Below are 27,802 nucleotides of genomic sequence, written 5' to 3'. Positions count from 1 at the left end.
GTGAGTGAGGCTTGTTTTCCTCTCCCACCCATACATCACCAATCCACAAATGCCCTATGTTAAAAGGTCTCACTGGAGCTTTTCAGGAGAAAGGTTGGAATCAGAAGCAACAGTCTTGCCATCTGACTCCTCTATGCATTATGTTCTTTTAATTCCTCTATAATTTGTATTTAGAGTTAAGACTTATGTGTACAAAATTCAGTGTTAAGTCCTCTCACTTGTTTCACCCTCCAGTGCTTTCATTTTATTTGACTGCACCCGGCTCTTGTCAGCAATTTAGACTGACTGGGTATTAATTGTCTATTACATCACCTCTTTGCTGTGTAGCAGGCACAATTTTCTCTTGTAAAGCGTTATCTCTATCCCAGGACCTGGTTGGACTCCAAGAGAGCTATTTGTCAGGGAAAAATTCAATAAAAATATGTTGCTTATCTTCAGGAGCCATCTATCTTCTGCTAGAGAGTAGAATAATTTTAAAAATGGTATAGTTTGGGGAAAGTGAATAGGTTGCTGAGTTGGTTTTCTCTGTTTAAATTTGGTGTTGTACTCCAAAGTTCACTAGTACTTCAAAATCATTTTTGCTCTAGCAAAAGGCATAGAATTTTAAGGGGGAGGAGTGCTCCAATCTTTGGCTATATTCGTTCTTTTTTCCATTCTGTCACATCTCTGAACAAGTTAGACATTCCCTAAGTTGCTCATTTCAGTGGAGAATGAGGATTATGTCCCTTACCTTAGTAGTCAGTCAAATAAGATGAGCTATTACTATGGGGGAGTGGGAGGGAAGTTACCTGTTACTCTCTCTGATTGTTTGAACATCCATTTTTAATAGCACAGTTTACCTCCCAAGGCAAGAAACAACATACCCCACACTCTTCATTGAGAGAACTCAAAGTTGATGCTTCCTTCCTTTGTTAACTAGCTTTGTTCACTTTGAACATGCCTATCACCAGACCTTAGCAGATTCATCTGAATTGGTAAAACTAATCCCAACGTTGTACTGCCCTTCTCTGAAATACCCTGAACTTTTCTGTGCAATGATCAAGCACTGGAACAGGGAGCCCAGAGAGGTTGTGGAATCTCCCTCACTGGAGATATTCCAGTCTCATCTGGCCACAACCCTGTGTCCTGGCTTCTGGGACAGCCCTGCTTGATTCAGGAGGTTGGACCAGATGATCCACTGTGGCCCTTTCCAACCTACCCAGTCTATGATTTTGTCCCTTCTTTGCTGCTGCATTACAAGAGTCTGCAAGGCAACTTCTTAGGACTGAAAATTAAAACTTACTGGTGGTTCAGTATTACACATCTTAATTTTCATCTTCCCATGCAAAACCAGCATAAAGAGCTACAAAGTTTAAGTTCGAAATTTCATACTCATTTTCCAGAGAAAACATAGAAGAAATGAATGCTTGCAAATCTACATTAGTCTGCACATTATGGAAAGATACTGTAGGGAAAATATCAGAATTGCCTATTAAATACCATAGCAACAGATCAAAGTATATGTTAGTACACTAAATAAAAACACTGCAAAAAATCTAAAAACAAAACGCATTGTGATTAAATATATACTGAAATAATCCATAAAATCAAAAAGTGAGGAAAATATATCCTCTCAAGAATTACAGCTCCACTAGATCTATTTCTTTCCTTACTATTAAGTCCACTGCATTATTTATTCATTCAAGTGCTTCAATCAAGATAACCACTCAGAAGTCATTTGATTTAAAAGTACTGTTACTGCTAAACACAGCAGTAACAGATCACAGCAGTTTGCAGCCCACGGTTACATGTGGCAGCACAAAAATCTCGATGTACTGAGGACACACTGCATGGCTACAGCCAAGAAAGACATTTGGGGTTGTAAAAGGAGCTTTCTACCTTTCCTTGATAAAGAAATACTGCCATTTTGCTCAGCCCCAGGACCCACATTAACCACACCAAATATGTTTTGAAAATTTATTCTGCAAGATGAGACAGTGTTTAACTTCAGCACGTTTCAGGCATACAGCTCTACGATGGGAGCCAGGCTACAACAGCAGGGGACCCCAAGCATTTTTAAAAATCTATCCATGAATCAGGTAAATACCCAGAACATTTATATGGACAAAACACACTCTATTGTGCCTACACAACTTGCACAAATGTTGTTGGGCTTTTGAATGCCGAGCAGCGGTGGCTGAAACGATGCAGGGATAACCACAGACTCTCATCTTTGTTACCAGCTACACGAGGACAACAGTTCTTAACCAAAACATGGCTTTTTTAGGTAAAGCAGTGTTTTATTTCTATTCCTATGTATTCTCACACTGTGGCTGGAGAGTCTCCTGCACATTTTTTTTTGTAAAGTCACTTATTCTTTACTGTACACTTTTTCGAGCAGTGAAAATAAAATCAGATTAAAAGGACCAAAACATTAGCATATTGGTCATTGAAAATATATTAAGTAAAATGTTAAATAAATCATTAAAACAGCATTAGGGTATTAGAGTTTGGGTTGTTTTGTTGGTTTTTTTTAGCTTAATACATCTGAAAGATTTTTTTCAGAAGCTAAATTCCACAGAACATTTAGAACTTCATTTCCATTTCAAATCGGGGTGCTGGAGAAATAAAGAGATCGTTTTTCTATAATAAGTGCGGGGAAGTTCTCCTGTGAAACAGAGAAATCCATTTCTCAGCCAGCTGGCTGCATCAGATCTCTTTCTGAAATCAAGCCACTAAGAGATACAAAAACTTTTAAGCAACATAAAAAGGAATACATTGAACACTTCAGCTAAATTGGAACACAGACTGTTTTAAAATTAGAACAGAGCAAAGAACATATGAATAACAATGGGTCACAAAACAGAGAAAAAGCAAGAACTTTAGCAATACTATTCCTGAAGACAAATCACAGCTTCAAGAGCATCCTTGTAGCAATAAAGATCTACAGACCTATGATTAACTTAAATACTGGAGAAAACTAGAAAGCTCATATTAGGTTGCAGAGCTGCAGAAGTTGAAGATAACATTTTAAAAATCTGCCCAACACATACACACAAACTCTATTTATGCACTTAGTCTTTTTCTACATTAAAAAAGTCTTTTTCCCTCGACAGGACCCATGTTCAACCTTGGAGATAATTGCATAAGAGACAGAGAGTCACATTTTTGATGTTAAAATATATGTAACCTCGTGGCAACATTATCAATATTAAAAAATGGAATCCGAGTAAAGCAGATGAAAACTCTTACTAAAATAATCTACAACTGTAACCACTAATGATTATAACAATCTTTAAACAGATGTATCAGGATGTGATCTTTTATCTGTTTTAAAGAAGGATATCCACAGACCACAACTATACTTGTACCTTATAGCTTAAGCTAGCACATGGGAAGGGAGATCATAAAAAAACCTACTGTTTTTGCACTTTTTCTATGCAGTCCATATCATTTTCAGCTTTACTTCGAAACAAAAGTAACTACTATTGTTTTTTATTATTCTATGTATGAAGCTGCTCTCTTAAGATGAAAGCATGCTACTTGCAAGACAAATACATTTGGGAAAACAATTGTGCTTTGGAGAGATTACTGTCTAGTTTAATGCCAAACACTGTAAGTGGGAATAAAAATAATATATGGAAAGAACATACAACATAATGTGCTAGTTAAAAAAAGTCCATACTTAAATTCATTTTTCTTAAATAATATTTTCAATTCTCTTTCAAGCTTTGTATTTCTATTTTCTTTCAGCTAAAGCTCTGGTTAAAAAACTTTAGCTAGATAAAGCACTCTCTATAAAATCCATTGATTATTATATACTGTTTCTATTGTAACAATCCTACATTTATGCCAGAGACTGCATAAACACCAAGACCATAGCATTTGTCTCAAAAGCTTAGTAATTATATTTGTAGTACACGAGAACATGAGGCTTACAGACAGGACAGCCATGAGACCCCACGCAGCAGCATGAGGAGCTGTGGTCCTTGGGTCCCTCTCTTAGAGCAGCAGGGAAAACAAGCCACATAAATCCCATCCCCAACCATAAACCCAGCCCTGCTCCCAGCCTTTCCATGCTCTTTCCTGTCATGTTGAAGCATCTTTTCTGGGAATGGAAGAGAAATGGTTTAGAACATGAGCAGTCCAGCTAAGGTGTATTCAGGCCTTAAGAGGGAGGGGAACAGGTATATTTAGAGGTATTTGCTAGGATTTCTTACCTACATAAGAGGAAGCAAAATAATGAAGATAATCTTTTAAGTAGGGCACATCACTGATTACAGGGAGAAGGCAAGATTATCAGTACTAAATGAGGAAGGAGCTGTAACATCTAAAGCCACAAGGGATCTTGCAAAGAGCACAGACACAAATCAGTGCGGAAGAAAGCAGCAACAGGTGAACAAAGAAACAGGCAGCACTGACACAGCCAGCTAAAACTGTACTTTCACATCCTAGAGGAGCACAAGCAGAGCATGAATACACTCAGCAAGCCAACAGACAATGAGGCAGAGCCCCCATCTCTGGAACAAGATACAGTATAATGACAAGAGTGGCCTTGTCTGCTTGCACAACCAGAAAAACTTAGCGATTTCACAGAAGGGAACTGCAGTACTTGGACACTGCCTAGAGATAATCACATTAACACAGATCAATACACTAGGTGTACATACCAATGTTTGAAAGTAATTACTTCCAGAGTTCACTTACTTCTACTTATACTCACATTGTTTCCATGCACACAGTAAACTGCAGCATTTCATTACTTTATTACAAAAATCTACATTAATAGTACCAGACAAAGGCTCTCACCTTGTAACTAATGCAAATGCTCATATTGGGCTAAAATAAGTTCCATAATGCCATTATTTTAAAAATATGATGAACTGTGAGTAAGAGAAGAACAAAAATTGCTGTCAGCATAAATACTTGGGCCAGAATCTTAGTCTATAATTTTGCAAGGACAGATGACCTTGCAGGCAGGTTCTTTTACACTAGAGATGCTTATACTAGGAATATAAAACATCATGCAATTAGCGATGTGGACAGAGTTAGATTTTAATAAGTTTCATCTGAGTTGATTTATTGACTTAAGTTAGCATGGTAAATTTATGAAAAAGTATGGGAGCTAAAAAACACCTATAGGTGTAACAATTAGGTCACACAATTTTCCCATGCCCTTAAGGAAAAGGTTATCAGCCAATAAAACACTTCAGGCCAATTAAGTATTCTATCTAAATATTTATATTAGGAAAAATATGTCAGAGACTTAGCTGAGATTTCAGTCTCTTTTTATGCATGTGTATTCATAATATCCTAGTAAATAGTTTATGAAGTAGATTTAGCAGCTCTACTAAATTAGGGTTTCTTATATTTACATGATTATTTCATTACCTATACCTTTAAGTTATTTATCTGGGAGAAAAATTACCTTAGCTTAGATCCAGCCTAAGGCCTTTTAAACACTAAATTGGACCACAGTAAGCTGGAAGTGCCTATACGTCTTGTGTAGATCAGAACAGAAGGGTAAGTATTTGGAAGCAAGCATAGAGGGAAAAAAAAGTATATAATCTACAAACAGCACTGATACAGAGAAGCTAGCAACACAATTCAGTACTCTGAAAAGAAGGAAGCAGGAAGGTAATATGGTATAGGCAGTTAAATAAGATTGTGACTACTTTCCTCAAAATTCACCTTTGTGAAGACTTTCCATATTTAGCACATTAGCTTAGGTCACTGCCACTAGCATCTCCTACTTCCATACAAGAACAAAAACCAAAGAAATCCACAAATTCTAAAGAACAACCCGATGGGAGTCAAGTTTCTTGCAGAACTCATGTGGTTTGTATGCTCCCCGATACACAGAAGCTGACTTCCATCAATTTGGTTTCTCATTTTACTGCAACACATTAATTCAGCCATTCTTCTCCTCTCCACTCAGGAGATGCATATAGGAGACTTCACTGAAGGGTGAAATGTGTTAAAGTAGGTAACATGAATACAATTTGTACAACTCCTCCCTAATTTTAAAATTGTCATAGAAAAGGGAAAAATAAAAAGTTTCCACCAGCTGAAACATTTCTCCAGATCACAATCTCTCCATGTTTTTATATGGCTGAACAACTCCAAACTATTCCCAGCCTTGTTCCAGCACCTCAAACAGTCCTGCAGCATGACTCCCAGAAAAATCACTGTTTTCACTGCCTCTACAGCTAAGCTTTTGCTTGGTGACTGTCACTTCTCCTCTCCTGTCACAAAGGAAAGCACTGTATATGCTCCATGGTTTTATGACATGTAGAAAAAATGTTGCAAATACCTTTCTCTGGTACCCACATTTACTATATTTCATTGACATCTTGCTAAAAATCTTTCACTACGCCAGCACATTTCAGGTTTGTAAAGAAGCATTCAGTAAACTCAGTTTTTTCAAGTGTTGCATGTCTGTCAAAAGAAATGGCATATGTACCGTGTTTTAGACCCCACTGTGCAGAAAAGCACAGTTATACCACTAAAGGTCTAGGCCATCATGGCATTGTTTCATTATGCTCCGCAAGCAAGATATCAAAGAGATATTTTCTGTCACAGGCTACCAGAAATACTAACATTATTTCCACTGTAGATCCAACCCCTTAGATAAACAAACAGACAAATCAAGAACTGTGGTTTCCAGGAGCTGACTCCTCAAGAAGCCACTGATAAAGACACACAATGTCTTCAGGTACGCGAGTCTTCAGTGTCAGGCAGCAGCAAAGGACAAGGCAAGCCAGCAGCCCTGGTGGTCCTCAACACCAGATCCCAGGGTCTGGGCACAAGAGGCAGACCTGGGTCGTGGGACAAAAAAAAGGAACTCGATCCTCTGGGAGCCACAGGCAGGACCACACGGAGCTCTCTCCCCAACCCTGCTTTGAGTCAGGCAGTGATGTCCCTGTGCTCACACAGCCAAATACAGCTGGGGCTGCGCTGTCACAGCTGGGACAGAGTGATTTTCCACCCGTCAACCACAGGTTTGGACCTTCCTTTCCAGTTACACACATGGAAATGAGCCTGGCTTCCTGCTGCCTTTCACTGCAGCTGCTACCCATGCCTCCCTGAAAGGCAGCAGGCCTCACCTGGCTGTGATGCAGGGCTGGCTGCTCATGCATGGGAGATGCAGGAGCCCATCATCCCATGGACTCAGCATAGCACAGCTGCTGGCCTGCTCCCAAATTTAACATGCTTATTTCTCTCATCAAGCAAATACATAAGGATGCACCTCTGAGACTCTGAATAATGTTTGGTTTTATCAATCATCCAAAAGTCCATTTTAGGAATTAGCTAATCTTAATTTATTTTGATTTGTTAAGACAGATTATTGAATAATCAGAAATATTCTTATTTTACTTATATATATATCAGAAGGATATAAACACTTCAGTGTCATGGACTTTTTTTTATGCTAGTTACCAGCCTCCAGATGAATACTCCATCATCCATTTCTTTTCAGCTGCAAAGTACCTACAGCAGGGCCCTAGAAATGCACTCACAGGAACCTGTGACAGGGACACTGTACCATGTCTATGTCAAGTGTTATTGCTGAAAATGTCTTTGCTGAAGTTGTCACTAAACACCTCCAACAAACACCAATGAAGCAAAGGCACAGTAGAGGGAAAACATCACCAGCAAAAATATATCATATGAAAACTGGTGTTTTTCCAAACTCTGCAAAGTACCAAAGTGCAGAACCATCGAGGCAGTGGCAGGCATAAAAAACGACCAGCATCATATTTTATAAATGCAAAAACCAAAGTTCTGAGTTCTTTGTATCATGCTCCCTAGCATGAATTCAATTACTGGTATCTCCACCACAATCAGAAGCATTTTGAAGTTTCCTCTCTAGGCTGCAATTCATCTCAGAACAGCATAAGTCTAACTTCTAATTTCAAATCTGTATTGAAGACCAGAGGAGCCCCTGTAATGTTCTAGTCTGAGCTTTTGCACACCAGATCACCTCCCCTGCTCTGTTTCAGGTTCTAACCCCTGCTTGAACAGTTGTTGGGTTTATTTTGCTTTGTAATCTTAGTAAAAAAATTAGAAAAAATTTAAATGGCAAGCAGAGTTTTGGATCAATGACCAAAAGTGGGTTTGATCTATGCATTCCCTTTAGCATTCAGGAATTGATTCACCTTATATAAATTGCACAAGTACAGAAACAAATGTCCTTACTTTCATACAATCTTTCAAGCTTTGAGAACAGTCTCCTTAAATTGCTATCCCAAACAGTACAATATTCCTCAAATAATCCAGTGATCAATATCAAACTTGCAATTAGATGAACACTAACACACACGCAATGCTTAGTCATACATTATTATGTGGGGTAAGGCATGCAACACTTAGTCATACCTCATTAGTGGTTAATTATGTCTCTGGTTTAAGTTCCAAATCAGCAGAGAAGCTGAGTGTGGCCAAAGATACAAATGGTAGAATGCAGCATAACTGACCAGAGGAAATCTCTCTGTTTTGAAGGGAATGAACATGACACTGGCCTCCCAAAAAAAAAACCAAAGTAACCAAAATAAGTTGGCATCAATTAAGATGGAGACAGGAGCATGCTATATAAAGGAGAGAATTTTTTTTATTTCAGGCCAAGGTTAGTCTAACAAAGCTCAGACTTTAGTAATAAGTACGACTTCTTTACGGAACAGCTTTCTTTTGTGAATGAGAGAGGCTTAAGCCAGACTGTCTCTCTACAGTTTTTGCTTCTGTCCCTAGAATCTGAGAACTCAGCCTAATTTAGAAGCATTATAGGAGAATGTCACAAATAGCCTTATTTAAATTTACTCTGCAAACCACAGCAACATATTTTCAACAGCTGACATAGTGATGATAAAACTGAATAGAATATTAGCAATAGAACATTGTCTGCTGGATCTAGAAGTACTCACTTATTCCAAATCTTTTTCAGGCACCAGCTATTAAGTGCTTCAGCTCTAGGGAAGAGATGAAAATTCAGACACACACACAAAAAGGAAATAATTACAGAACGAAAGCAAAAATCATGTTCTTAGAGACAAAAAAGACAAGATGAAAAAAGCTGATTAAAAAAATTGTACTTCATTATGAAATTCCAAGATATTTTAGGCTCGGATAACTTAAATATATTGTGAGCAAATATCCTGAATTTTGATACACTTTATCTAGAAGTAGAATTGGGAAAATTAACTAATGAAAAATCTTACTTCTTTTGTTCTTGTTTAAATTCTATTAACTTCTAGGAACAACCGTGGTCTCAAGCAGCAGAATACTTGAAAAGGATATGCATTCAAAATGCAAAGAAAAGCCCTGCCAAGCCTCAAAATTAATTCTGTAAACCCAAAAGCAGTTGTCCACACATGCCTAATTTACAATGCTATACTTTTTTTCCATTTGTAAAACTACTTGAAAAACTTTCATGTGATAAAAATACAACAATTTGCAGTAGTAGCCTCACAAGAGAAGGCAGCTACTTAATGCAATTTTCTTAAAACAAGATCTTCCAAACACCATTAGAGTTGTACACACAATACCACACGTGCAATGAACAGCAACAAATCCAGACAGAATTCTGACAGCTGCATTAACTAGAAAGGTACTTTAAAGGTTACTTCAAATTTAAGTTTCTTGGATAAAAATTTTCAAGCAGCTATTTTGAAGACCAAGTTCTTCATATTCAGGTTCCTTTCAGAATACAATCTATTGAAAAAAAAACAAACCGTGGTCAGCAAAGAACATGTATTTCTTTACATACAAATATATGGTTGAAAATAGTCAATTACATAAATTGATTAGCTGTATATAACTATAAAATGTAAATACTTATCAAGTACAAACTTATATGGATAAATTTATACTTGTTCCTTATGCATGGCAGGCACTGTTCACACACCCCTGTCATTTCATAAGGGTATTTGCTTTCTGTTATTTCATAGAAAGCAAGCATAGAATATCCAGAGAAGCACCATCCCACCAGTATCAGCTGACATAGGACTTTAAATACTAGAGAAAATCCATTCAAGTAATGAAATAAGCACAGAAACATACCCCCAAGTACTAAACTTCTGCTGAGTAGCAGACAAGTGTGATTCAGTAGCCTGATATTCCTTTAAACCCCACACCACTAGGCTGGAGATTGACTCCTCATATCTTACTCTCTACACTTATTTCACAGCCTTAACACTCTTTTAATGTAGTTGTTTGTTGGTGCTGTGAAAACAAGCATGTGTGCATTCAGCCACACTGAGGAGAAGATTCATACCCCAGGTGAGAGACAACTTGAAATTCCATTCCCACTTCATAATTACAGCACACATAAACAGAACAAAACATGAAGCAACTCTCCACCCCACACAAGACATAGCAATCCTATATCATCAAAATGTATTCAAGGAAACAGAGCACTAAATGAACTGAAGTACATTTCTATTTGTCAATATGTTTACAATGCATTCTCAACGGGAGGGCCCATTGTGCTCTTCTAGCAGCCCTTTTATTTTGATTGCTATTATTATTGTCATTATTACAATATGTTTTTCCTAGCCTGGACAAGCAGCACAAGCACTGATTTATGAGACAGCCCTGCCCAAGCAGAGAAATGCTAGCTGTGCCACATGCCAGCAAGAAATGACACAGCCCTTTTGTAACCTGAAATGTCTATAGCCATAACTATTTGCTGCCAGGTGTGAAGGCTGTACAATAGTATTGGCACCTCTACAAGTCTTTTCCCCCATTTTTTCCTTAGGAGTAAAACAAAAATCCACAAAACTGTTCGCCTGCAAGATATGCAGAGAAATGTTTTTATGTCACACCTCACATAATGAAACAATAATGAAACACCCAGTGTTTCATTATTCATAAGCTGTGTTTCCCCTCCAACAGTCAGACCAAAGGACACCTTCCTTCCCCTCCTTTTTCCTGCTCCTAAGCACAGAAGACAAAGCCAACATTTGCAAGGTCTTTCCCAAGGCTTTTCAACATGCTTCATGCTTGCAAAGAGATGACAATATTTCCTTCCACAAGGAAAGGAGGAAGCAAATATTACCTCCTCTGTGAGTAGGTTTTCACAGCTCTCCCACTCTCCCTGCTGGTCTCATGCAACTCAATGCAACTTGAGTGCAAGCCAAAGCAGACCCTAGCCCCAGAGATGCAGAACTGGGAAAGTAACTACTGAGTTCAGACGGGCAAAACCTGAATTATCAGGACTGAGACCCACAGACAGCACTTTTTTTTCCCATTCCTTATGGAATTGGGCCAGATGCATATCTTTAATCCACAGAGGGATCAGGCAAAAGCCCTGTCAAGAAGTTGGCAAGATGGGCCCCTCTGCAAGCTCTCACGTGGAAAACAAAAAGCAAATTAGTGAGAAAGACTCTGTAATGCAGCAGGGACTCTGCAAAGCAAACCCCCAATCACGTTCTCTCCACTGCTGGTTTTCAAGCCGTATTCATGCTTCACACTTGGCTCGGACATAATGATCAAGTTCTGGCCTGCAGCACATTCCTCAAGTCCACTGATGTCATCAAACATTTGGAAAATAAATATCTGCTTTCATGCCTATCAACAAAGGCTTATACAAGCAACATTTCAAATCAAAACTAAGCAAATTCAAGTTACAGAATGCTTGTTCTATACTCATTCCCTATTAAAAGTATGGCTCCATAAAACCTAGTAACAAGGTGAAAGAAGTGTGCCATTAAATGTAGTAATCAACCACTTAGAATTGAAAAAATCCAGCACATCATTTGTCCCATTTGTTCCCTGAAACAGTGGTGATGATTGTATGCTAATTCTTATTTATTTATTTATTTCAACATCTCTCATGATTAACCTCCATATGTGCAGGCAGTCCCAATCTCTGCACACAGGAAAAATTCATTAATCACTGATTACATTCTGCCTACAGACAACACTAGTCTCCCCTAGCAAGCTAAATATTGATGCCCATTATTTTTTAGGCTACTGAAAGCAGTGCTTTAGAATTTCAAGATGCTTCATGTGGTTTGATGGTTTGTCTTCTTTTGGTTGAGTAAAGAGCTGAAAATCTGCAAGATTCAACTTTCAAAATCTGATTAGTAATCAGGTGTGTGGAAGGTGTTATGTTGCAAACTGTGAAGATGGAAGAAGATGAGAGAGGAATGAATGTTGGCCATGGGGCCTTCATTTCTTTCTTTGTGTTAGGATCTAGGCTTCACATGTTATGCATGGTTCTAATTCCTATGAAAGCAAATGAAATGTGAAGAAGAGAATTTCCTTCACAAATGACTGCTACTCAAGCCAACGTACGATGCTAAAGGAATGGGGCAAGTTTTCATGGACTTCTTTTAAGTGGTTCCTGATTAATTGCTTCAAGAGCCCCAGATAAGAGCCAAGATATGAAATAGGTGACAGACAGCATGTTAGGGCATAAGTAGCAAGAAAGTCAAAACTAGGAACTTGCAAATAGCTGATATTCAGCTTAAATGTCTCTAAAACTCCAGTTTTAGTAACTCTAGTAAAGTTGAAAGCATTTAGAAATAGCATCATCTTAATTCTGAAGTAATCTGAGAAAAGACAGCACTAACTGAGAAACAAGACATTGAGTTATTTCAATATTCCTAGTGTTTTTAACTTCATTTTTTAACTATAATACAGGACACCAACACTTCCTTAGTTAGAAACAGCATTTTATTTGGAAAGCAAAAAAAGAATAAGAAGAGTTTTAAAGATCATCCTGATTTGAATTATCTCACAGAACAACTCTTACAGTAGTCTTGGACTAATACAGTGAAATAGTTGGACAGCAATCTGTCATTTTCCTGTGACCAGTGAAGGCAACTGCTCTTGTGTCAAACTTGCCACAAGACCTGTGCAACCACAAGGAGTGGTCACGGCACACTGCTGCAGTCCTGTTTCTTCCACAGCTGCAAGGGCACCTAAAGACAACAGGATTTTGGTACTAAGGAATTAGCAAGACAAGTAAATGCAGGCCATTTCTCCTCAGTTCCCCCCACTCCTCTGGCCTTCTGTCACTACAACACATGTGCATCACACACACCACACTCCAGTCCTTTACATTGCCCATACTCGTTTAGGCATCTCTGCATCAGCTGGAGCCCAGAGGAGCACTGCTGAAGTATCCATCTTTGTCACTGTTATGGCAAAAATAACACTGGACAACACAACTGCACCCTGCTCTTAGACTAATAATTGTCGTTGCAATTATTCTTGTTCCTGTACTTATGATCAATCCCCTGGTAGCATTTATGGGACTGAAAATGCAGGAGAAGGTACAGAGCACCACGTTCACTAGAAGAACTGGATAAGATCAATAATATTTTTATCTCCTTTGCAGTACATGAGCTGCTATCTATGGCAGTCCATACACGTGGCACAAAAAAAGGTAACTAAAATAAATAAGCATACCTAGAAACTCTGCATTATTGATTAGGAGCATTCATTTAACAACTGTTTCTTTGGAACTGTCAAAACTGATGACCCAAAGTAAAGTTCTCACTTCTGAGGCAGTATGCATTGATAAAAGCATAAACTAATAGTGCTATTTATATTTCTGTTTTCTCTACAGTGCTATTTAATGAGCCATGGTAATCCTTAAAGAGGTAATTTTAATTACTCAGATCTTATTCCTTTAAGAAGAAATGTCCTTTGTTGGCAGCTCTTCTAGCTTGGAAAGGTGAAGAAGGAAGATAAGCGGGGAAACAATACAGAAATAGACCCATTTCATTTGTGGAAATCCATGGGAAAAAACTATGCCAGTAGGTTTACGTACTTATGATTAAGTATACCATTACTTTGCTTATATGCAAACTTGCACACAGAACATTCCAGGCAGTCAGGACAGTTCTTAAACAACTTTAAGCAAACAATGATCAGAACTAGAAAAAGGCATCTAAATGCTGTACCTATATGGTACATGGAAAATTCTTTGGGCAACTTGTGCCAGTGCCTCATGACCATCAGATCAAAGAACTTCTTCCTAAGATATAGTTTAAATATCTCCTCTTAGTTCAAAACCATTTCCCCTTGTCTCGCTATATGCACATGTAAAAAGTTGCTCTCTCTCTTTTTTATACTGTCTAGGTACTGGAAGGCCCCAGCAGTATCTCCTTGGATCTTCTCCAATCCCAACTCTCTTTCTCTTCACAGGAGAGGTGCGCCACCCCTCTGATCATCCAGCATTCCTCTAGACTCACTCTAATCTTTCTTCTGCTGACAACCCCAGAGCTGGATGCAGTTCTCCAGGTGAGGTTCTCATGATGATGGAGTAGAGGGGGAGCATCACCTTCCTACACCTGCTGGCCACGCTGCCTTTGATACTGCCAAGGCTGTGGTTTACTTTCTTGGCTGTGAGCACACACTGTTGGGTCATGCCCAGCATTTTATCCATGAAGACACCCTAGTCCTTCTCCACAGGGTTGCTCTCAATTATCCTACCAGTCTGTGCTCATGTATGAAATTGCCCTAACCCATATGCAGCATCTGGTTCTTGATCTTGTTGAACCTCATGATGCTCTTGTGGCCCCATTTCTCAGGTTTGTCCAGGTCTGTCTGGAAGGCACCCCTACCACCCCTGAAGCAACAAAAGGCAATAAGAGGCATAGAAAATAAAATTGAACGGGTATTCTAAGTATAATAAGCAGTCTGTGTAATTTATTTGGTTTAAAACTCCACATGCTTGGTATTTTTTATCTCAAAAGAAACCAAATAGCAAGACACATCCCAATCACCACATTTATCCCAAACAAATACGCTTTGTTGCCTCAGCCAGTGGCTAATTGCCAATTTGTTTCATGAACAAAACCTGACACAGAAAACAGAGCCCAGCTATTAAGCATAGAGGGCTACAAAAGAATGCAGGTAGATTTAAACTCAAGGCAGAACTGCTCTGCCAGCAAGCATGAATATGCAAAGCAAAATCCCACCTTCTCTATCTCCTCTTTTGAATCTAACTTTTTTTGCAATAGGTTATCTCCCTCAAGGGCAAATATATTCCAAACATTTAAGGCCTCTTACAAAAGGCCAGCACTGATCTCTGTGCTTGAATAATACCCCAAATGGACCCTCATTGGTAACATGATAACAAAATCAGTGTTTCAGTCAAAAGAGAAGAGTCTTTCTGCTCCTCTGTTCTTCTCTTTTTGTGCATTGATATAAAGATCAGAGTAACCAGCATGAATAAGATTTCGAATTCTGATGAAAACAATAAGAGATACTAAACACTTTCTGGCCCTCCCAAATTTGTATTCAACCTCTCCCTTTGTTAAAGCTGTAATCACACTCCCATCGGTATTCAAGGGATTTATGCAAACAAGATCTCTTCTGTCAAAAATGATAGCAATTTAATGCAGTCACAGCCTGTTGAGTTGTGTGGATTACTGGCACCAAAGACAGAACTTAGTATTCTGATGTGTGTCAGCTCTCTACAATACAGATCAGATGGGCTTAGCAGACTCCTCTCAGCCATTCTAATATAAGATACTGTATATATATATGCAACAGAACCAAGGGAAAGTAACAGAAGGTTACTTGAAGACACAGTCATAAAGAAATGTATCAATTAAGCTAAAATTCAGCCAGTTGCTTAATTGCAAAGACACTATTTGTTGAATATACTAATTTTGCATGCTTATGGATGCTTTCATCCACTGCTTAAGGATGGACCTAAATAAATAAAAGCCTGGTCTATTTACTGCTGTGCAATTGCTGTTTGTATCTATTACACATCCACCTTTTACACCCAATACACAAAGGGGGAAAAGGAGTCCATTATGCAGGTCCTAGACACAGGACTTAACTCGTTAAATCCAGCTGGAAAAAAAACAACACTTAAAGCTCTAGTGGCTTTCTGCCTGACATTCTCACATGTAATAACAGTTCCTCCATCACCCAGGGCAATATCCTGCCTCCTCTGGGCAAGCTGCGCACTTTGTTTCAGTGGACACAATTTATTCTCTTGAAGTAACATGGACACAGTTTAGCCATGACCTACCCCCATCATATTAACTATAGAAAAATCTGGCCGTGTTAGAGAAATTCTACCTGCACTTTGCACAGGAGATCATGTCTGCACTCACTGTCACCTTTTCAAGAACAAAGAAAGGATTTTTCTTCCTGGCTTAACACTTTTTTCTAAAATCAGTTTGATGTTCTGAAAGAAAAGTAGGAGAGCGAGAGTTGATTAAAAGCCGTGATGAAATGCAGGCAATAGAGTGGAGTACCTGCACTGCTCTGTCACCCCCACCCACTTTCTCCACAGGCAACCAGTGGCCATTACATTAACAGGGCAATCTCTAATTGGCTGCATTCTGGATAGTTTCTGACCAAAAGTACACAGGTTAGATAAAAAATAAGCCATTACCAAAGTATGTTTTAATTTAGACAGCATATTACCAAACACCTCACAGACACGTGATAACTTCAGCACCTCCCTTGAGTAAAAGAACAGAGTTAAGATCTGACTTAATACTACATTCTAATAATATATATAGATATATATATATCAGTCTCAAAGCACACAGAAGACTTCCTTTGACCACATAGACCACTTTTGCATTCATTTTCCAATATGTTTATGTCACTGAGTCACACTAGTAGATACAGTTGAAAAGGAAAGATTTTAAGGTGCTTATTTGCAAAAAGCAAGTGTTACACTTAAACAGATCTTGGTACTGATCATGGATTTTCCAAAGGAGAAAAACAACAGTCTATTTGCAGGGTAAATCACTGATTTTGTGTTATTTATTTAACTGTAGTACATTAATAGCTGGTTGCAAATAAGGATATTGAGGTATATATAGCACAGACCTTTGGTATAGAGAGCTCATTCTACCAAGTGAATTGGGGCCAAATACTTGATAAGTATTATTCAATTCTAAAGGGACCAGAAGTAAATCAGCTTCTACTCCTTACTTCATTCCCATCCTTATCTCCTCTCCCCAAACACAACATACATAATCCAAACACAGCATTCTGCAAAAATGAGCCTCATTACGTATAAAAAGAGCCACATTAGAGAAATCCACAGAAGTGGATTAAAAAAAGGTGATGCTCATCCTTTTTCCATGTTGACTTACAGCTCCTCAGAGCAAAATTCTCATCTGAGCTCTGTATCCACAGACTGCATATTACTGGTCCCCTCACTGGCTGCTCAATTCACTGATGTCATCTAAATAAATCAACTAGTAAAACACACAATATAACAGCTGGTGTCTGTCAAGAGATGTTATTGGGCCTAACACTAGAAACATCTTCAAAAAGAAATAAAAAGTTTAGCTGGTTTTCCCTATTAAGTACCTTGTCTAGAATTATAGGACACGGATCAAACCCTGCAAACTTGCATTCTCTTCACAAGTGTTGAGAGAAGGCAGGAGCTCAGCCTTACAAGTGCCCTCATCACACTGTATTCATGCTGCCTTCATAGGACCCTGAAACCCCAATATTCATCTACTTGGCCTCAGTTTAGCTGCAGAAGTTCCATCTGCTTTTTAATATTCAGCCTAATTAGGGAGACAAAAGGAGTTTCCTTAGATGTGTAAGTTAGCTTCAGTGGTGAATAAGATGTTAAAGAGTAGGTGATGGACTCTAATACAGCTTCTGTGATCTCCCAGTACTCCTTTCAAGATCTTAGCTGGTCTGCCCTACTATTAACCTTCCTCCACACTGAGAATTAGCTATTTATTCTCAGCCTTTGTTCCCTCTCTCAAAGGGCCCCCTCCTCTCACACTTTACCCAAGAATTCTCAGCCATCTTCTATGAATGTGTATAACAAAAGCCTTTTGAAAGTCAAAATAAATTATATCCACTGGTTGGGATACAGAGAAACCCCTATTTTGACCACTTACAGCACACTTTGAAAAAGTGATCTTGATGCAATGCTGTTTTTACTGCAGTCTTATGATTGGACAGTGGTTTTAGGAGCATATCCAAATGACCTCTCCAGCCTCAAATCTTTCTCGCTAGCAAAGAGCAAGTTCTTTGTCCTTGAGGTGTTCCAGCAAAGTACTATTATATAGCTTCAATCTTTAGCACAGAGTATTCCAGCAATTTATCTTTTAATTGAGAAATAGTTCCTCCTGTCAAAGTAGGATCTCTGTCAAAGAGGTACAACAAGGAAAAAAAAAATCAAATAACATAATTGGAAGTCCATTTAACATTACGCCTCCTTAAAATATGTGTAAATGTAGAAATAAAAAACCAAAGAAACAAAAAAAAAAAAAAACCTTTTGCCAAAAAATCTAAAAATTGAGAACAGCAAATTGTGAACAAACTCAACAAAGTGACCATGTGCAACACAATCTTTGTTAAAATTGGCAATCTCCACAAAGAAAACAGCAAACTCCCTGAAGTGCAACCCCTTCCACACCCATAGGGTGTTCAGTAAACCCAGACTGAACTTTGATTGCAAAACAAATGTAACAGTTAACTAATTCAGTGCCTAAGGACAAAATCTCATTCCCAGCTCCCCCACATCACAAAATGTCACAACATTTGGCTGCCTCCTATCAAGCTAAAAGCAAAATACCATGACTTCTCTAAGGGCAGGATTAAAGGACAGTGTCAGTGCTTCGTTAGAAAGCTGGCAAATGTCTTCTTGTTTTGCTCAAAGTCACCCTGCCAAAGTAGCACGGTGGTAGGAAGAATGGAAAAAAGGGCACAAGAGAAGGAAGGAACATATTCCATCTGCCTAGCAGTGTCTGAGAAATAATTATTTAATAATTGTGACTTCCTAACAGAAAGATACATTGCTTTTAATACAGCAAAGTACTTTGCCTTCTTTCTTCGCCATTAGAAACCATTTCACTGATCATTAAAATGAAGCTAAGGGACAATGCAGGGATACCCAAGAAAAAAAAACCAACACATTAATTTAATTAAAAAAAAAAAAAAAAAAAAAGGTGAAACCACAGAACCTATCTTAATGGCTCAATATTTGACATGAGTCTGAGCAGTATATCACACCTGAAAATGGAAACTGCACCAAACCTGAACTTCCTTAGCACTGCCTGAGAGACTTTGTTTCAGTTTGGACTAGGAGGGGATGGTGGGTTTGAGTCACCAGGACTTCTCCCTGTTGCATATAAATCTTCTCCAGAGGTTCCACCCAACCACTGCTGGGGCATAGTCTGTCAGCTTTGATAAGACAGGAGGCCACAGAATGAGAACTGCTCGACCAGATCTGAGGGCAGTGAGACTTCCTACAGCATGACACGGCCTTACAGCAAAGCAGTGCCATGGAACATTGCATTCGGGCTTGGTAATCAAATGAAACTGTCATTCAAGACTTACTATGCTCCTGTGCATAGTTATCCATTATCTGCAACAAAACCTGAACTTACTAAATTACTTCATATTTTCAGCATTATGCTGTTGTTTATTACAGAGCAATATGAAGGAATGCAGAAAGAATAATTTTCTACTAATACTGAACAAGGAACATTATTAGATTAAGGACAGAACATTACCCTTGCAGCTTTTCTCTCAGCTTTGTGGCATTGCAAAACACGCAGCTATATACTTCTCCCTGATGCTTCCTGCCACAGATTTAAAGAACCAAGGCAAATAACTCCCATCACTCTTCTAACGCTGCTGAAGAGGCAGAGAAGGAAATATGTAAATTTTTGGTAACGTACCAGAAAAGTACATTGGTGTCATATTCCTTCCATCTGCAGAAAACAAAAGGCTAGTTGGTTCCCACCACACACCTATAAGATGAGACAGGCAGAAATGCCCAATGATAAAAGGGGGTTTACAAAACAGAAAGAAAGATGAAAATTGATACACATATAATAGCAGTACCTAGGTAATGGACAGGAGGGAAATATGTTTCAGACAAGGCCCCAGAAATCCCTTTTCAGTGTTTCAGAGACAATGCATAAACTGAGGAGTGAGGGACACACAAGAGCCTGGAGTCTCTGCTATTATTCCTCCAGTTCCAATCTTGTATGAACACAAGCACTAGGGCAGGAGCACTAGGGCAAACCAGCCTTTGCCCACAGATTATTCTTCTGGTTGTTCATCAGTCTGTCACAACTATTTAATGCTTGCAAGGGCCAAGTCCAGAAGCACACACAGAATGGACAGCAGTGCACAGGCATTGCAGAAGGAGCTTTGCAGGGGATCTTAGCTCATTTACCTCCTACAGTCACACCAAGAGAGCAACAAGTCAGGATACACCAATATCCTGGTCCCCTCAGCTTAACCCTCTGAGGCAGGTGGGAGCAAACTAGAAGAGAGGCAGAAAAGCCCAACCAGGTCCACTTTCCCAAGCAAGGTCAGTTCAAACCCTGACAAACTCTATTCTACTCTCCTGTGGGAACTCTGTCCATATGTTTATGACAAAGAAACAGCTCTGCATGCAGCTGCCAGTTATTTTCATTTAGCCCCAACATTTGGCAATGCCCACATGCAAGACTGTGCAAACAATCTTTTTACTGAGTTCCCACGTGTTTACAGGGTCATTACTTAGAAGCTTTCTGATCAGACAGCATTGGAAGTTCCATCATTTGCCAACAGTATTTGGAATGCTCAGTATCTGTGAAGAGCAGATATGCGGTATAATCAAAACTCCATAGAAACAAGGATTATTTTTCAACCTTAACTAAGATTTTTTTTTACTTCTGGCCACTTGTTTGATTGAACAATGAGAGAGTTCTGCAGTGAAAACCTTCTCCAACCTCCAAGTCCTAATGAAGACTTCTTATTCCAAGATCTTGGATCAGAAGAGAGCCATACCCAGGTGAATGTTGCCTCAGGATGTTATGAATGGTTTTCTATTTTTCCAATTAAACAAACAACAAAGATTAAAAGTAACAACAAATTTTTAATAGTAACAATTATAAATGAATACAATCAGAAGTATTAAAGATGATTACAAAAATTATTGAAACTAAATACCATCCAAGTAAAGTATTACAGTTGTATAATTTGAGATGGATAAAATTTGAGAGTGTTTTAGTATAATTGAGGTTCGTATAAAGCATAAGCAAAACCGACCGGGGGTATGGGGAGGGGCCTGCCCTTCCTCTCGTACCAAAGCATCCAGGCTAACAATCCCACTTATATACTATAGGCTACAAAAGTTTCTAGGAAGCTCCTCCTAGTTTCTATTCCTAAAATCTACGTAACTATACTGCACGGCGCATGCTCTACTAATGGGTTAGGGGGTCTCTTATCCTTTTTAAGGTCTTATTTCCGGTGAAGGCTCATCATCTTCATCAGTGACCGAGGTGTGACCTGCAGGTAGCGCAGGCGCCCTGTGTGACTGAGCAGATGTTTTCCATAACATGACTTTAATTAAGTCCCATGCTTGGAATCATTCCCTTTTTGACAGCTTCAAGGTTGAAGCTGTATTTCTAGATGCTGCTTATCAGACCTCCGTCCTTCTACTATTCTTATCTGACTTTCTTCTAACCTCCTTCTTCGACTCCCAACCTCTGGAAGATGTCTTTTATCCTGTCTCACCCATCTCCCCCCCTTTCACTCGGTAACAATAGTCTTTTATTGATCTAAATACAATTTTGTTAATATAGTTACAATTTAATTAGCACCAATCACATTTATCACAAGGACAAGCACAAATTTACCCTCCTTTTCTCACTGTGAAGGGCACAGGAGGAAACCACAAAGACAAGCTTGCAAAGGCAAAAGTCTGATCAGCCTCTGATCTGGATAATAATAAAAAAAAAAAAATAGACCTGGATAACATTTTAGCCTGCAGGCAGAACAGGAGGTTTATATGGCTGAAGGATCCAGAATTAGATTTAGCACACTATAAACACAGCCTGCAATGTGGGCAGCAGATCTTACCCACTTTGGTACTGACTGCTGCCACCAAAGTACAACAAAGCTGAATTCATACAAGAGGGCTCTTACAAGACTTACAATATCCTTAGACTACACTCAATCCCTTAAGGAAACTCAGAAGTGAGGAAGGTCTTCCACGAGACCTTAACAGAATAAAACTGCTCCTGGCTTTGACACAGGGGAGAAAAAAAAAAAAAAAAAAAAACAAAAAAAAAAAAACAAAAAAAAAAAAAAAAAAAAACAAAACTTATATTATTTCAAAAGTTAAAACAAGGGACCGTGACAGGCAGGGAGATATCTAGAGCTGCTGAATTTGTATCATAAAGAACACTAGTAGGTGAAAACTAAGAAGAACAGAGTTTCTGGAAAATGGAAATAATGTGAAACTGTTACCAATTTCTAACTGCAATTTGCAAGAAAAGAGATAGGGCATTCCAAACCAACAGATAGAAAAGTTGAGAAAATTGCTCTATGTGCTATCAGTATGCTGCCAACCCTAATAAAATATGGGCAACATGTACTCTGTCTTCTGGTCTTTTCTGATTCCACCATATGTCGGAAGTGCACAGCTGCCCTTTACATAAAATGGATAGTACATACTTTAAAAGCAAACGTGAGGAATCCACAGGGTAGAAGCTGATTAACATTGAGCTCAGCACATGAATTTGTTAGTTCAGCACCACGTGTCTGATTCACACAGTCATGCCAGTGCAACATTCTTTAGCTCCACTGCTGTGAGCCTGGAAATTGCACGTCTATTCAGGGCCAACAGCAACAACATCTCCAGCAAGTAGCTCCTGGAACAAATGAACACTTTGCACTGAAATATTGGGCTTTTAGAAAAAGCATTTCTTCCCTTTTACCAGGTTATACATACCGCAGTCTCATTTGCATTAAAGAAAAAAAGACTTGGATTGTGCAAGAATCTTTCAAACAAAACTGTGTTACCATTCAGCAGCAAAAAGTAGTTTCACAAATCTGTGATGGGCTGCTGATCAATAATTGACAAATCAATATATTCATGACAGATTAAGAGGGCATACATTCCACAATTTATAGCACTCACAATATGCACACATAGCAATGACCACTTGGGGTATAGTTTCCTGCCTAGGAAGTTTTTTGCATAAGGCTTTTAAAATACTTTCTATCAAATTCTTTAAATATATTTAAATATTTTCTTGTCAGTAAAATATCTACCCCCTAATGTTGGAATTCTCTAAAAGCTGATGTTTCAGCAGATTACTATTCTGCTCAAGTTTTCCTTGATTAAAATACAATTAATTCTACCTCATGAAAGAGGAATTGCTCAATTTCTGTAGAAATTATAACAGAAGCTATCATTATTACTATTTAATAGAGATGTCAGACAATATAAACCTGATAACATGATAGTAGAGACAATGTGTCAGGGAGATTTTTTCCACAATTTGGGATATAATCCCATGACTACAAAGTGTCTGGATCTACTTCAAAGAACTACATGAAAACAAGCAATATCCTCCCTTAAAAAAAAAAAAACACACACGAAAAAAAAAAAAAAATCAAAGCCCCCAGTATTTTGCAGAAGTATCATTCCTTCTCTTTCTCTTCTTTTCAACAAAACTGTTTGAAACCCAAGGTTTAATGAAGTTAATCACAATTACGCAGTTCCTGTTTTTCAGCTCTACTAATTCTGGACAGAAAATGTTCAATTGTTTCATGTTTTTTTTATCTAGCTACAGTTGTTTCTAACACGCTTTGAGATGGAAAACAGCACCCTCTTTCTTTGCACTTCTCAATATTGGATGTAACATTTCATTTTAGGAAAATCTCTGGCTCGGGACAGCAATGAAGAAACAAAACAGTCTGGCTTTCTGAGCTCTACCCAACTTCTGATCAGAAGGCTGGGTTGAAAATAATTGTTCATGCAGGAAAACTACCTTGAAGTCCAGAGATGAACATTCAGAAAAGGAAATAAACTTGTAGACAATCAAGGAAAACTACCTCTCAGTAGCCTGGCTCACATTTGTGGAATTTACAAGGTATTGCACTAACATTTAAAGAGCCAACAAAACAGGTTTTTCTAGATAGAAGTTCTCTCTTGAAGAAAAACAGGTAGCTGGAGACATTATGTGGTGAGATAAAAAGGACAGCAGGTTCTGCCAAAGCCTACAATAGCTAGAACCATAGCACCACCATATTAAACTAGTTTTATTGATCTAATTCCATCCTGTACCATGATAAACCTGAAATAACAGCAAGTAAGAGCCATACTTGAAGTTAACTTCATTTTTCAAAACATATCTTTCTACCTACAGAAAATATATTTGAAGATGAACTGTCAGGATGATTAACAGTGGAAAAGATAGTATTTCCTTTCTTATTATTGACAAGTACTTTTAAAAATGTATTTTATAGAATTACGTCAATATTTTTGTTCTATGTGTGCATATATCTGAATACAACATATGTAAATAATTTATCACTTAAGTTATATTCCTATCTAAGAGTTATTTCCTATTTAAGAATTCAATAAATATTTTTTATGCAAAAAGAGCACGTGTTTGTAGACTGATGGGTAGATAAGTAGATATTACTAAGTGCCAAAAGAGGAGTTTTATGTATTTTTTAAAACATGTGAATTTTGAAACTTGCAGACTCTCCTAAGAGAAAAAAAGAGTCCAATTACTTTTTGTGAGTAAATGGTCCAGTGTTTCCAAATTTATTTTTACTTTGTTGAGTCATTCACGAACCAAATCCATTCTCTACAAATATCTTTGCTGTTTGCAAATTACTGAATAATTTATATGAAGAAAATTCACCCTAGGGTTTGCCTGCGAGCTTGTTTGCTTTTACTGTTCCCTGCCTATTATCCAATGTGTTTGAGCAGGTTCCCAAGTCACACAACTTTATTTCTGCTCCCCAAGTGAATGAGTGAAACTTTAAGTTGCTATATCCATACAAGAGGAATAACAAATCACAAATCAGGAACAGCCAATTTTGTTTTCTAGTGAAAAGTCATCTTTACCTAGCTGTCTAGGAGCTGACAATATTCCCTCAGAAAGCACATCAAGAAAGTGTGACTCATGAATCATAGCAGCAGGGCTGGCAGGGTGCTTCATCAGAAGGCAAATCCCATTTCAGACACAGACAGCAGAGAAAATGCTACAGGAGGCTCTCAAAATGGTTTTGCTTTTGTTTCTGAAGCCCAGAAGTACCCTTCAGACCACTGACCTCCCTAGGACAATGGCAAGACTTCACATTTTGCAGATATCCATAAGCAGTTCTTCAGCATCACTGTGCCGTATTGCTGCTGTACTGTACAAATCATCAATTGCAAGAGCCCATCCAAAATAAGCTCTCCAAAAGCTCACCACTGTTTTCAAATGGCATGGCATTCAAAACTATGGAACAGTCATCAAGTAGGCTAGTTTCCAAGATTTGTACCCAAGCTGAGATAGAGATGGACCAGAGAAGAAGAACTGAACAGAGGCCATGGAAGGGGCAAGCAGGGAGCAAGCCAACACAAAAAAAACCCATGCCCTGTTCAAAACCACATCTCAGTTAAAAGTCAGGTAATTGTTTAGGAAGATGGACCTGAAGACCTGGTCTGCACAGACCAGTTTACCAGCCAGCTTTAAGGTAGATCTTGCCTTCCTGTAAGAACTGTGGCTCTCAAGCCTGAGAAGCAGCAAGCACTTAGTTATTCTGCAGTGAGCAATGACAGCAACTCCAACAGTCTGCTGCATTAAGAGGACAATATTTTGCACTTTTCAGGCCCACCAGGTAGAAAAAACTCTACTTGTCATCTACTTGTCACCCTGTCTCAGAGCCTTCCTTTGCTTTTGATCCAAATTCAGACTGCACCACAAGAAAAAATTACATGTAGAATATTAATTCAACTTTTATGACCTGAATGCTACACACAGGATCCATTGAAATAGCGACATTACAGTTTTGGATTATCCTTCCTCTTTTCTTTTGTGCATGCATATAAAAAAATGTTTACACTAGAATCATGTAATGCCACCAATACTGACTTCAGTCTACAGAGATTAACAGTCCCTTGAGGATTGTATTGACCCTGTCTTTGCTCTCACCACTATTTACTTCTCTGGTCAATGAATCTTGATGCTGATTACAACAAAGTCAATACCTGCTTATTACAGTTAGAATTAGAATCACTGAGAAGGGTTATGAACACTAGTTTGGTGTCTGCCAAAAGTATCCTAGTTAAGGAATCTGTCAAGGTTTCATTGTGTCTGTCTTCTTTTCTAGTTAAACTTGTTTCAGGTAACAACGAAAAAATGCCACTTGAAGACTCAATAAACCAGTCTGTTCTTATAAAAGGAGCCCAGACTAGCATACTTTAATATTTAAGGCATATGCAAGTATTCATTATTCAAGAACATAAGCCCAGACTTCACACCAGATAATTATTATTTGGAGGTTGTGTGTAGTTGTTGTGGGTTTTTCAATAGTTCCTGCAACTTTTAGGATTTAATTCAAGTTTTCTTTGTATTTCATGTCAAGTGCTAGTCCCCAGGGTAGGTAGCACATTTAGTTCTCTCTTCCCATTTAATTTTATTTTTATGATAGATTTAAAATGAATTTGAGAGCTCAGTTCTTGTTCACAACTTTCCAAATAGAGAGCTCAGAAAAGTATCCAAGTAGCATCTCTACAATCCTACACTAGAATCCACAAAAATCCATCCATACATCCAAATCCTGAGGTAGAAGGAAACAAAATGCTAAGAGTTTATTTTGTAGGGAAAAATATCAGGGGAGTGTAGCTCAGTAAACCTCAAGAAAAGTGCGATGACCGTGCAGCTTTGACCAAATTTGTGGCAAACATGCAGACATTCTCAGTTATGCAAATCTGGGGTGTCCACCCTTTCTGCTCCTGCTAGCAAGACCTGTCCTTATTGTGCAGTTAAATTTACTGACAAACTTATACTTGTTCATATTTTAGTCCATTAAGGTATCTTAAGTGTCTCAAAGCAATAGACAACAGCTAAACCTACATTAGACTTTCATGCATTCATTGAATACAAATTCAGACAAGCACTATCAAAATTCTGAAGATCTTCCCCCTTTATTCATCTCATAGGCATGTGCATCTCCGTTGCATTCAGCAACTCTTATCTCTGACCACTCAGCCAAACAACTGAGAAATCCTGAGCTTCACAGCTGAGCTTTCGTGAGCATTAAGATGTAAAAGACCTTGAAGCTTAAAGCAAAGGTCACCAGCACAGCTTTAAGAGGAACATTTCAAATATTTTCTGATTACCCACTTCCTAACTGCCTTAAAAATCCAACAGGGAAGGTGAGATCTATGCTTAGTCTTAAGGTCCTCAACTAGGCAAGGACATTGAGTGTGGTTGGGCTGCATTTCTCACAAGGTCCAATACCTTTCCAGAGGTTGCAGTGTTTCTGCAAGTCCTGGTGTTTGCCATTTGTTTAATCACCTGCCTACTCTTCAGTCTTTTTCCTAGAGGAAGAAAAGGGTGCTCCTAAACTGTTTGCTATAGTTAAATATAAAAATTCAGAGTAGATTTTTCTAGTCAGTTAGCCATATTCTTGAGGGAAAACATAAGGTAGTATGATTATTAAAGAGCACTTTCAGTAATAGTCACATCTTTATTGTGTCAACACTTTGCCAAAAAAAAAAAAAGATTTATAGTAAAAGCCACTTACATTTCTTCTTTGTAGAACCAAGCCATCTGCCTCCAATATACCATCAGCCCCTGCTAGATGAATTCACACATATTTAAAAGCCCCAGAGTAACCATTAGAATGGAAATTGGACACTACTCGTCATTTGCAAAGCTTTCTTAACTGCAGAGGCTTCCCATTTGTTCAATTAAATGTTTGCATGTGCAATACACTTTACGAAATTTTTCCCAAAACAGTGAGGACTGAAATAATATTGGAGGCAGATGGCACAGCTGCTTCATTCAGAGCTATCCTCGGCAATAGATGAAGTGATGGACAGGACAGGGAAGTGGGAGTGAAAACTTGGTATTATGAA

The 27,802-nt window shown here is 38.4% G+C and overlaps 1 protein-coding gene across 2 annotated transcripts in view; it reads right to left on the bottom strand.

Annotated features, from left to right (window-relative positions):
• Positions 1 to 27,802, bottom strand: part of NFKBIZ (NFKB inhibitor zeta) — a 160,008-nt gene that overhangs the window by 7,437 nt on the left and 124,769 nt on the right. The window lies entirely within an intron of this gene.

The sequence above is a fragment of the Sturnus vulgaris genome, chromosome 2 (genome assembly GCF_052056855.1).
Source record: "Sturnus vulgaris isolate bStuVul1 chromosome 2, bStuVul1.hap1, whole genome shotgun sequence".
NCBI lineage: Eukaryota > Metazoa > Chordata > Aves > Passeriformes > Sturnidae > Sturnus > Sturnus vulgaris.
This window is presented reverse-complemented; position numbering and strand designations above follow the sequence as displayed.